The following is a 10,185-nucleotide window of genomic DNA, read 5'->3' as shown; positions in this document are numbered from 1 at the left end:
AAAAAAAAAAAAAAAAAAAAAAAAAAAAAAAAAAAAAAAAAAAAAAAAAAAAAAAAAAAAAAAAAAAAGGATGAAAACAATTGATCAAAGGGTGATATCAATCAACAATTAATACTTAATTGTTAAAAAAAATACTTAATTGTTGGTGGTTTTCTTTAGGATTAGCACTATCACTAGATGCTGTGGAAAATTTTCAAGAGTCTCTTAAAAGGAAATAATCAAGGGCTAAACTTTCTGGTTTAGGTTTACAAGTGCCAAGTAAGTTTCAAGGTAAGAAAACTTTAAATATAGTTAAAATCCACACACTGCCTGTGACCTTACAGTGTATTCCTAATAAATGTAGTGCTTACCACATTTGCACGTGCCTACTAAATAATAACAGTAACTAATAAATGAATTAAAGATCAAAACATAAACTTTAACAAAGTTTTGCATATCAACACAGCCTGCTTTTAAATTTAAGTGATTCTACCTACCTGGAATCTGAAATTAGATAGTCTTCTCAGTGGACTATCAATGCTTCTTTGCCAATCTTTAGTATTTGAAACCATTTATACTGAAAATAATCCTAAAACTCAGATTATTTCCCTGTCTAAATCAACTAGGGTAGTTTAGTTTTGCTCTTCAAGAGCCTCAGCTGACAATTCTAAAGCCATCTAGCAACCAGAGAAGCAAAGAATTAGTACAAATCCATCAGTGCTATGTGGAAAAACAACAACAAAACCTTAAAAGAGTATGTTTTCTGTTGATAGTGACATCTTCCTATAGAAAGTACCATGTATCCTCATCACTCAGGGAGCATTTGTATGCCACCTTGAGATTACATTATTTTGAAACCATCCGTTAATTTTAAGAGGTAGCTGAACATTTAAAGCAGTGTCTGGATAATCTATTGACATATAGACATTTGTTAAGGTGTGTGTTTTAGATCTAATTATTAACGTTATTTATTATTTAGTAAGCACAAAGTATACTACATACTGTCCTTATATCTGTAATTTCAATGTTTAAAAAGAACTGGGCCAGGCATGGTGGTTAACGCCTGTAATCCCAGCACTTTGGGAGGCCAACGCAGGCGGATCGCGAGATCAGAAGATCGAGACCATCCCGGCTAACATGGTGAAACCCTGTCTCAACTAAAAATAAATTAGCCAGGCGTGATGGCACACGCCTGTAGTCCCAACTACTTGGGAGGCTGAGGCAGCAGAATCGCTTGAACCTGGGAGGTGGAGGTTGCAGTAAACCACTGCACTCCATTGCATTCCAGCCTGGGTGACAGCGACAGATCAAGACTCTGGCTCAAGAAAAAAAGAACTACCTGGAGCTGGATATAGTGGTGCTATTCACCTCTTTTGTTTTTGTTTGTTTTTTTTGTTTTTTGGTGTTTGTTTTTTTGGTAAATCCAGGATAATCTCTGTTACCTCTTTTTATTGGACGGTTTCTGAGGAAATTAGAGGCCAAATTCTGCTTGCATGTGACCCCTGACACAATTTGGAGAGTGGCAGTCACTGCTGTGTTCTTCTCTATAACATAAAAACATTTGTAGCCGGGCATGGTGGCTCACACCCGTGATCCCAGCACTTTGGGATGCCAAGGCTGGCCGATCAACTAAGATCAGGAGTTTGAGATCAGCCTGGGCAACTAAAAACACAAAAATACGCCAGGTGCAGTGGCTCACGCTTAATCCCAACACTTTGGGGGGCCAAGGCGGGCAGGTCACTTGAGGTCAGGAGTTCGTGACCAGCCTGGCCAACCTGGTGAAACCCCCTTTCTACTAAAAATACAAAATTTAGCTGGGCATGGTGGCATGCACCTGTAATCCCAGCTGCTCGGGATGCTGAGACAGGAGAATTGCTTGAACCCAGGAGGCAGAGGTTGCAGTGAGTCAAGATTGCGCCACTGCACTCCAGCCTGGGCAACAGAGCAAGACTGTGTCTCAAAGGGAAAAAAAAAAGAATCACTATTTTTCATCAGTTTGCTCATCTCTTCTAGATTATATGAAGTCTCCAGAATTAGGTTTGTCTTGAGGAGAAACCTACTCCTCTGTGAGGGATGGAAGAAAGACCTTGATTGGCAGTCTCACCCCAAAAATGTGGGCTTGGTATCTGGAATCCCACTCCTATGCCCAGTTACCTGGGGTTCTATGCTGCCTTCTTCATGTGACACAACCAACTCATCTTTCACTTTTTATTTTTTCTTTGAGACAGAATTTCACTCTTGTTGCTTAGGCTGGAGTGCAATTGTGTGATCTCAGCTCACTGCAACCTCTGCCTCCCGGGTTCACGCGATTTTGCTGCCTCAGCCTCCTGAGTAGCTGGGACTACAGGCATGTACCACCACGCACAGCTAATTTTTATATTTTTAATAGAGATGGGGTTTCACCATGTTGGCCAGGATGGTCTTGATCTCTTGACCTCATGATCTGCTGGCCTTAGCCTCCCAAAGTGCTAGGATTACAGGCGTGAGCCACCATGCCTGGCCACACCCAGCTAATTTTTGCATACATATATATATATATATATATATATATATATATTTTTTTTTTTTTTTTTTTTTTTTGAGATGGAGTCTTGCTCTGTTGCCCAGGCTGGAGTGTAATAGCAAGATCTTGGCTTACTGCAACATCCACTTCCAGGGTTCAAGCAATTTTCCTGCCTCAGCTTCCTGAGTAGCTGGGATTACAGGGATCTGCCACCACACCCAGCTAATTTTTGTATTTTTTTAGTAGAGACCCGGTTTCCCGATACTGGCCAGGCTGGTCTCAAACTCCCGACCTCAGGCAATCCACCCACCTCGGCCTCCCCAAGTACTGGGATTACCAGCATGAGCCACCGTTCATTATTTTAATAGGAAAAAAACTATTAAAATAATAAAACTATAAACCTAAATGGCTATCAAAATGAGATTGGTTAGTAAATTGTATGCTGTGTGTATTAGTCATTAAAAACAATGAGGTGCACTTCTAGAAAGATGGAGTAGACATTTTCCCTGTTCCTTTTATTAAGTGCAACTAAAAACCCGGGACATTTTATATAAAGTGAACGCAAGAAGACTCTGGGAGGTGGGGAAAAGAAGGCAGACAGGCTAGGAACCTCAAGATACACATGATTGTGAATTCCCTGGGTTTTCCTCTTGCTTCACACATCTTTAGTTGAAACTGAAGAAGCTAGCAACCCAGAAAAGCCAACAGGCACAGACAAGAAAAGGCCCAGCAAAAGGCTGTCAAGACAGAGGCATTCTAGGAAGACTGAAAAATTTTAGACATTAATTCCATTATTTCAGCTAAATACCACAGAAGCAGCTGTGATCCTACCTACACCCATGCCAGCAAAAGCCAAGTGGGGAGCCCATGATTCTACCCTTGCAAGGCTGTAATGAAGTTCCCTAACCACCTCCACCCCCCATACCCCCACCACTACCACCACCACATAGTCAGAGGAGACCATGGGGTAGGTTCAACTTCCAGGACCACCAGGCAGGAACAAAGGTGCTCCTTCAGATCCCACTAGGGTGGTGTCAGAGAAGGCCTGGTGGGAAATCAGGACTTTATCACACAGTCATAATGAGGCCACCTCAGTGTAGTGGAGACCACATAAGGAACTCCTGCCCCCACCCAGCAGTAACAAAGATCATACCCTCTGGTGTGAGTGAGAAATCTGGACTTCCACCTCCTCCTGGCAGTAGGGAGACCATGATATCCTTCCCCTGCCAGAGCAGCATCAGAGGAAGCCAGCCAGAGCCAGAGATTAAAGTAAGGTCTAATGAGCTCAGCACCACTAATTACTAGAGGAATGCAAATCAAAAGCACAATGAGATACCACCTCACACCCATTAAGATGACTATTATTATTATTTATTTATTTTTTTTTTTGGAGACAGAGTTTCGCTCTTGTTACCCAGGCTGGAGTGCAATGGCGCGAACTCGGCTCACCACAACCTCCGCCTCCTGGGTTCAAGCAATTCTCCTGCCTCAGCCTCCTAAGTAGCTGGGATTACAGACATGCACCACCATGCCCAGCTAATGTTTTGTAGTTTTAGTAGAGACGGGGTTTCACCATGTTGACCAGGATGGTCTCGATCTCTTGACCTCGTGATCCACCCACCTCGGCCTCCCAAAGTGCTGGGATTACAAGCATGAGCCACCGCGCCCGGCCTAGGATGACTATTATTATTTTAAATAGAGATGGGGGGATTGGGGGGAGGTGGATCTCAATATATTGCCCAGGCTGGTCTTGAACTCCTAGGCTTAAGCGATCCTCCTGCCTCAGGCTCCCAAAGCACCGCTGACCAAAATGACTTTTTTTCTTTTTTTAATAGCAAATAACAATTGTTGGTGTGGATATGGAAAACCAAAATCCTTGTAGATTGCTAGTAGAACTGTAAAATGGTGTAGTCACTGTGAACAGTACGGCAGTTCTTCAAAAAATTAAAGAATTACCAAGGCCAGGCTCAGTGTCTCACGCCTATAATCCCAGCATGTTGGGAGGCCAAGGCAGGTGGATCATGAGGTCAGCAGTTTGAAACCAGCCTGACCAACACGGTAAAACCCGGTCTCTATTAAATTACAAAAATTGGCCAGGCGTGGTGGTGGGTGCCTATAATCCCAGCTACTCAGGAGGCTGAGACAGGAGAATCTCTTGAACCTGAAAGGCAGAGGTTGCAGCGAGCCAAGATTGCTCCACTGCACTCCAGCCTGGGCAACAGAGTGAGATTCCATCTCAAAAACAAAAACAAAAACAAATTAAAGAATTACCATATGATCCATCAATTCCACTTCTGAGTTTATACATAAAATGATTGACAGCAGGGATGCAAACAGGTATTTGTACACCAGTGTTCATAGCAGCATTATTCACAATAGCCAAAAGGTGACAGCAACCCAAGTATCCATTGATGGATCAGTAGATAAAACAAATGTGGCTGGGTGTGGTGGTTCACACCTGTAATTCCAGCACTTTGGGAGCGTGAGACATGCAATCACTGGAGCCCAGAAGCTTGAGACCAGCCTGGGCGATATAGGGAGACTCCATCTCTATAAAAAAAAAATCAAATAATTAGGTGTTGTGGCACGTGGTCCCAGCTACTTGGGAGGCTGAGGCAGGAGGCTTGCTTGAGCCTGGGAGGTGAAGGCTGCAGTGAGCCATGATCACGCCACTGCACTCCAGCCTAGAGGCAACAGAACAGGACCCTGTCTCCAAAAAACAAACAACCCAGAAAATCCTGTTGTGCTTTACACATCAATGGGATATTATTCAGCCTTAAAAAGAAATGAAATTCCGATACCTGCTACAGTATGAATGGACCTTTGAAGACATTATGCTAAGTGAAATAAGCCAGACACAGAAGGACAAGTAGTGTATGATTCCTCTTCTGTGAGCACAGAAACAGAAAGTAGGAGGGTTATCAGGGACTGGGGGAGGGAAGAATGGGGAATTATTGTTTAATGTGTACAGAGTTCCAGTTTGGGAAAAAGGGTTTGCAGATGAATAGCTGTCATGGTGTACAATATCATGAATATACACAGTGCTACTGAAGTATACACTTAAAAATGGTTAAAATGGTATCTTTTATGTTATGCCTATTTACCAAAATAAAAATATATTCCTAGACAGATAATCTAGTTAGAATAAAGTTAATCCGGCCATGCGCAGTGGCTCACACCTGTAATCCCAGTACTTTGGGAGGTCGAGGCGGGTGGATCACCTGAGGTCAGGAGTTCAAGACCAGCCTAGCCAACATGATGAAACCCCGTCTCTACTAAAACTACAAAAATTAGCTGGGTGTGGTGGCACGCACCTACAGTCCCAGCGTCTTGGGAGGCTGAGGCAGGAGAATTGCTTGAACCTGGGAGGTAGAGGTTGCAGTGAGCCAAGAGCACGTCACTGCACTCCTGCCTGGGCAACAGAGTGAGACTTCATCTCAAAAAAAAAATATATATATAGATAGATAGATAGATAGATATGCACACAGAGAGAGAGAGAAAAAAAGATCTTGAATCACATAACAATACAGAAGTCTACAGGTTTCAACAGAAAATCACTTAAGCGAAAAATCGTAAAGATCTCAAACTCAATGAAAAAGATGCCAACTCTGAGATGACAGAAATGTTAGAATTATCTAGTGAAGACTAAAGCTGCCATGACGAAAATGCTTCAGTGACCAATTATTAACATGCTTGAGACAAATGAAAAAATAAAAAGGAAAAATTGATAAATTGGACCCATCCTTAAAACCTTTGCTCTCTTCTTCTTTTCTTCTTCCTCCTCTTCTCCTTCTCCTAATGGCAGGCAGAATATATTGGCTTTGGACTGGGACACTCAGAGGATGAACCCACACCCATGGAGTGGGTGTGGGCAAGGTGAGATTGAAGCTATCTGATGGTCACTTGCGGAATAACAGGTTCTGGGCTGGGCAAGGTGGCTCACGCCTGTAAACCCAGCACTTTGGGAGTCGGAGGCGGGCGGATCAAGAGGTCAGGAGCTCGAGACCTGCCTGGCCAACATGGTGAAACCCCATCTCTATGAAAAAATACAAAAATTAGCTGGGTGTCTTGTCACGCGCCTGTAATCCCAGCTACTTGGGAGGCTGAGGCAGGAGAATTGCTTGAACTTGGGAGGCGGAGGTTGCAGTGAGGCGAGATTGCTCCACTGCACTCCAGCCTGGGCGACAGAACGAGACCCCGTCTCAAGCCACCGACCCCCCAAAAAACAGGTCCTGGCAGTAGAGTCTGATTGGTTGGTAGCTGCAAAGCCCAGACCGTCCTGCTGGCAGTATCTTCACGGGCAGCTGCGATTAGGCAAGAAGTCGAGGGCCTGGATGCAGAGCCTAGGGATGCATGGGGCGCAGGGAGGATGGACCAGAGAAACTTGTGCTCTGGTTAGCAAGGTGCATCCGCGGTTTTAAGGATAGAGCACCACCAGAGGAGGAACCCTGTCTGGGCGTGCTAAAAATGGCCCAGCAGAGCATAAGGCTGTGGCTGGGACAGGTACTGAACTGCTCTGAGCTGCGGACTAGGGCCTTAAACTGGCCACGTGGGGCCGTATTGAGGTGGCGGGTGAGCAGTCCCAGTGGCACCGCCCAGGCTGCCTGCTCTGGGGTCCCTGCAAAAGCAGCCGCTGAGCCCACGGACTTCCGGGTCGTAGGCACGTGGGGTCTGAACATCTGCTTGACTGGGTCAGCTGCTCTTACAATGCCCGGGCGATCGTTCCCTCCAGCGCTGCCTGCCTGCCGAAGAGGAGGCGAGTCCCCGGGTGAATAATCGGGCTCTGCCGGCTTACAGCGGATGTTGGAAGGTCAGTTCGCTCTGCTCCTTTCGCCTCCGTTTTTCTTCCGCCTAGAAACTTTCTTGAGCCACAGAAAAAGCTGGTCCTTCTCTTTCTGCCTGGCCCAGAGCTGCTTCTGCACCGTTAGAATTTGTTCCTTCGGTCTCCTCTGGTGACATTCTCTCTTCCATCTCCTCTCTCTTCCTTCGTCCTGCTCTTCCTCCTTCTTCTCGCCAACATCTTATCCGCCTCCTCCTCCTCCCCCTCTTTCCGCAGCCTGCACTCCAGCTGGGGGCGCTCCGGGTACACACCCTGCGGGACCCCCCACGGGGCCTGTGGGGAAGCGGGCGCTGGGGGAGGCCGCGTCCAACCCAGGCCAGCTCGCCCCGCTAGCCACAGGGGCTCGGGGCATCCACCGCCAGCCCAGCTGGCAGGCTCTGGTTCTCCGAGTGTACAGGAAAACCTTGGCTTTTGAAAGACCCTGTTAAAATAAGGATGAAAAAACAAGCTATAGAGGAGAAAATATGTGCAAACCACATATCTGGCAAAGTACTGGTATCTAGAATAGATTAAAAACTCAACAGTAAAAAAAATCAGTCTTGCTTGGTGCGGTGGCTCACGCCTGTAATCCCAGCATTTTGGGAGGCGGAGACTCATGGATCGCCTGAGGTCGGGAGTTGGAGACCAGCCTGACCAAGATGGTGAAACCCATCTCTACTAAAAGTACAAAAATTAGCCGGGAGTGGTAGCAGGCATCTGTAATCCCAGCTACTCAGAAAGCTGAGGCAGGAGAATCGCTTGAACCCGGGAGGCGGAGGTTGCAGTGAGCCGAGATAAAGCCATTGCACTCCAGCCTGGGCAACAGGGTGAGACCCCATCTCAAAACAAACAAACAAACAAACAAGCAAAAAAACTCCTAATACAGCATGAACAAAAGATTTGAAAAACATTCCGTGCAGCACATACACTAAAAAATTGGAACTATATAGAGATTAGCATGGCCCCTGCCCAAAGATGACATGCAAATTCATGAAGCGTTCCATAGTTTTAAAAAAACAAAATTCAAAAAAAAAATCATTGAAGAGGATATACAGATGGGAAACAAGCAACGAAAAGATGTTTAACACTAACAGCCATTTGAGAAATGCAAATAAAAACCACAGTGAAACATCGTTATACACCTATTAGAATGGCTAAAATAACAAAGTAACTACAATAAATTCTGCGAAGGATGCAGAGAAAATGAATCTCTCGTCCTCTGCTGGTGGAAATGTGAAATGAGGTAGCTACCTGGAAAGCAGTAACAATTTCTTTTCTTAATGGTATTGATTGATTGATAGATACGGAGTTTTGCTCTGTTGCCCAGACTTGAGTGCAGTGGCATGGTCTTGGCTCACTGCAACCTCTGCCTCCCAGGCTCAAGTGATTCTCCTGCCTCAGCTTCCCGAGTAGCTGGGACTACAGGCACCCACCACCACACCCAGCTAATTTTTGTATTTTTAGTAGAGATGGGCTTTTACCATGTTGGCCAGGCTGGTCTCAAACTCCTGATCTCAGGTGATCCACCCACCTCAGCCTCCCAAAGTGCTGGGATTACAGGTGTGAGCCACCGAGTCTGGCCTCTTTTTTTTTTTTTTTTTTTTTTTTTAAGACATGAGGTCTTGCTATGTTACCCAGGCTGGTCTCAAACTCTTGGTCTCAAGCAATCCTCCGCTTCAGCCTCCCAAAGTGTTGGGATGCCTAATTTTTCTTAACAAATTATTGTAACTATAGGTTACAATTTGTATTCACTTAGCTTCAGTGAAATCACAGGTTTAATTTGTTATATATTTTTTCCAATGCTGATTAAAATAATCATATAACTATCAAAATAAAAACTCCATCTGAAATATTCTGACTGTTTGGGATATGGTGGTACTGACAGATTGTAGCTTATTGGAATCTGCAGTCATTAGCCAAACCATGACAGAGGCACATGTAAATTTTTTATTTTTTTTTTAAGACAGTCTCACTCTGCCTGTCACCCTGGCTGGAGTGCAATGGCGAAATCTCGGCTGACTGCAACCTCCGCCTCCCAGGTTCAAGCAATTCTCCTGCCTCTGCCTCTGCCTCTGCCTCTGCCTCTGCCTCTGCCTCTGCCTCTGCCTCTGCCTCTGCCTCTGCCATGGTGGTGGGATTACAGGCACCCACCACCATGCCCAGCTAATTGTTTGTATTTTTAGTAGAGATGGGTTTTTACCATGCTGGCCAGGCTGGTCTCAAACTCCTGACCTCAGGTGATCCACCCACCTCAGCCTCCCAAAGTGCTGGGTTACAGGTGTGAGCCACCGCGCCCGGCTAGATCTTGTTTTCGATGTAAAATTCTAAATAGTGGGACTGCTGAAGTCTGTGACTAGCCACATAAGTATTTTTAGTTGTTGCTGGTGAAAATTATTTTTGATTATGCTAATAGGATTTTGGAGGAAAAAATATCTCCTAGAACCAGCACTCTGCCATTTTCCTGTCTGTCCCCATTGAAACATTTGAAGTGGTGCACAAGTCGCTGGAACTTTCTGAGACTTTCTCTTGGAAGGTCTTTGAGTCTTCCCTAAAGAGAGAAAAGAATCAGGGGGTAGTGCCCCTTTATTTTCATTTTCCTTTAAAATTTTGGGCTTAGCCTTGATCTAAATGAAAGAAGCTATAAGTCACAATATCATGTAATATGCTTTGTAAGAAAGCTATTATGTCAAGTACTTCAAATTGTCAAAGTATTGGATGTTACTTCGTTAGGGGTGAGGAATATGTACAGTCCGGTGATATCAGAATTAAAGGAAATGGATTGGTGAGGAAAATTTCATTATAATTTATGGGGCTGTGTTTTTTTTGTTTTTGTTTTTATTTTTGTTCTTTTTTGAGATGGAGTCTAGCTCTGTCACCCAAGCTG

General features: G+C 44.7%; 1 pseudogene; it reads left to right on the top strand.

Annotated features, from left to right (window-relative positions):
- Positions 1-8,215: 8,215 nt before the first annotated feature.
- On the top strand, positions 8,216-8,311 carry LOC119472672 (annotated as a pseudogene).
- Positions 8,312-10,185: the final 1,874 nt, after the last annotated feature.

This window comes from Cebus imitator, unplaced genomic scaffold (genome assembly GCF_001604975.1).
Source record: "Cebus imitator isolate Cc_AM_T3 unplaced genomic scaffold, Cebus_imitator-1.0 Scaffold111, whole genome shotgun sequence".
Classification (NCBI taxonomy): domain Eukaryota; kingdom Metazoa; phylum Chordata; class Mammalia; order Primates; family Cebidae; genus Cebus; species Cebus imitator.
This window is presented reverse-complemented; position numbering and strand designations above follow the sequence as displayed.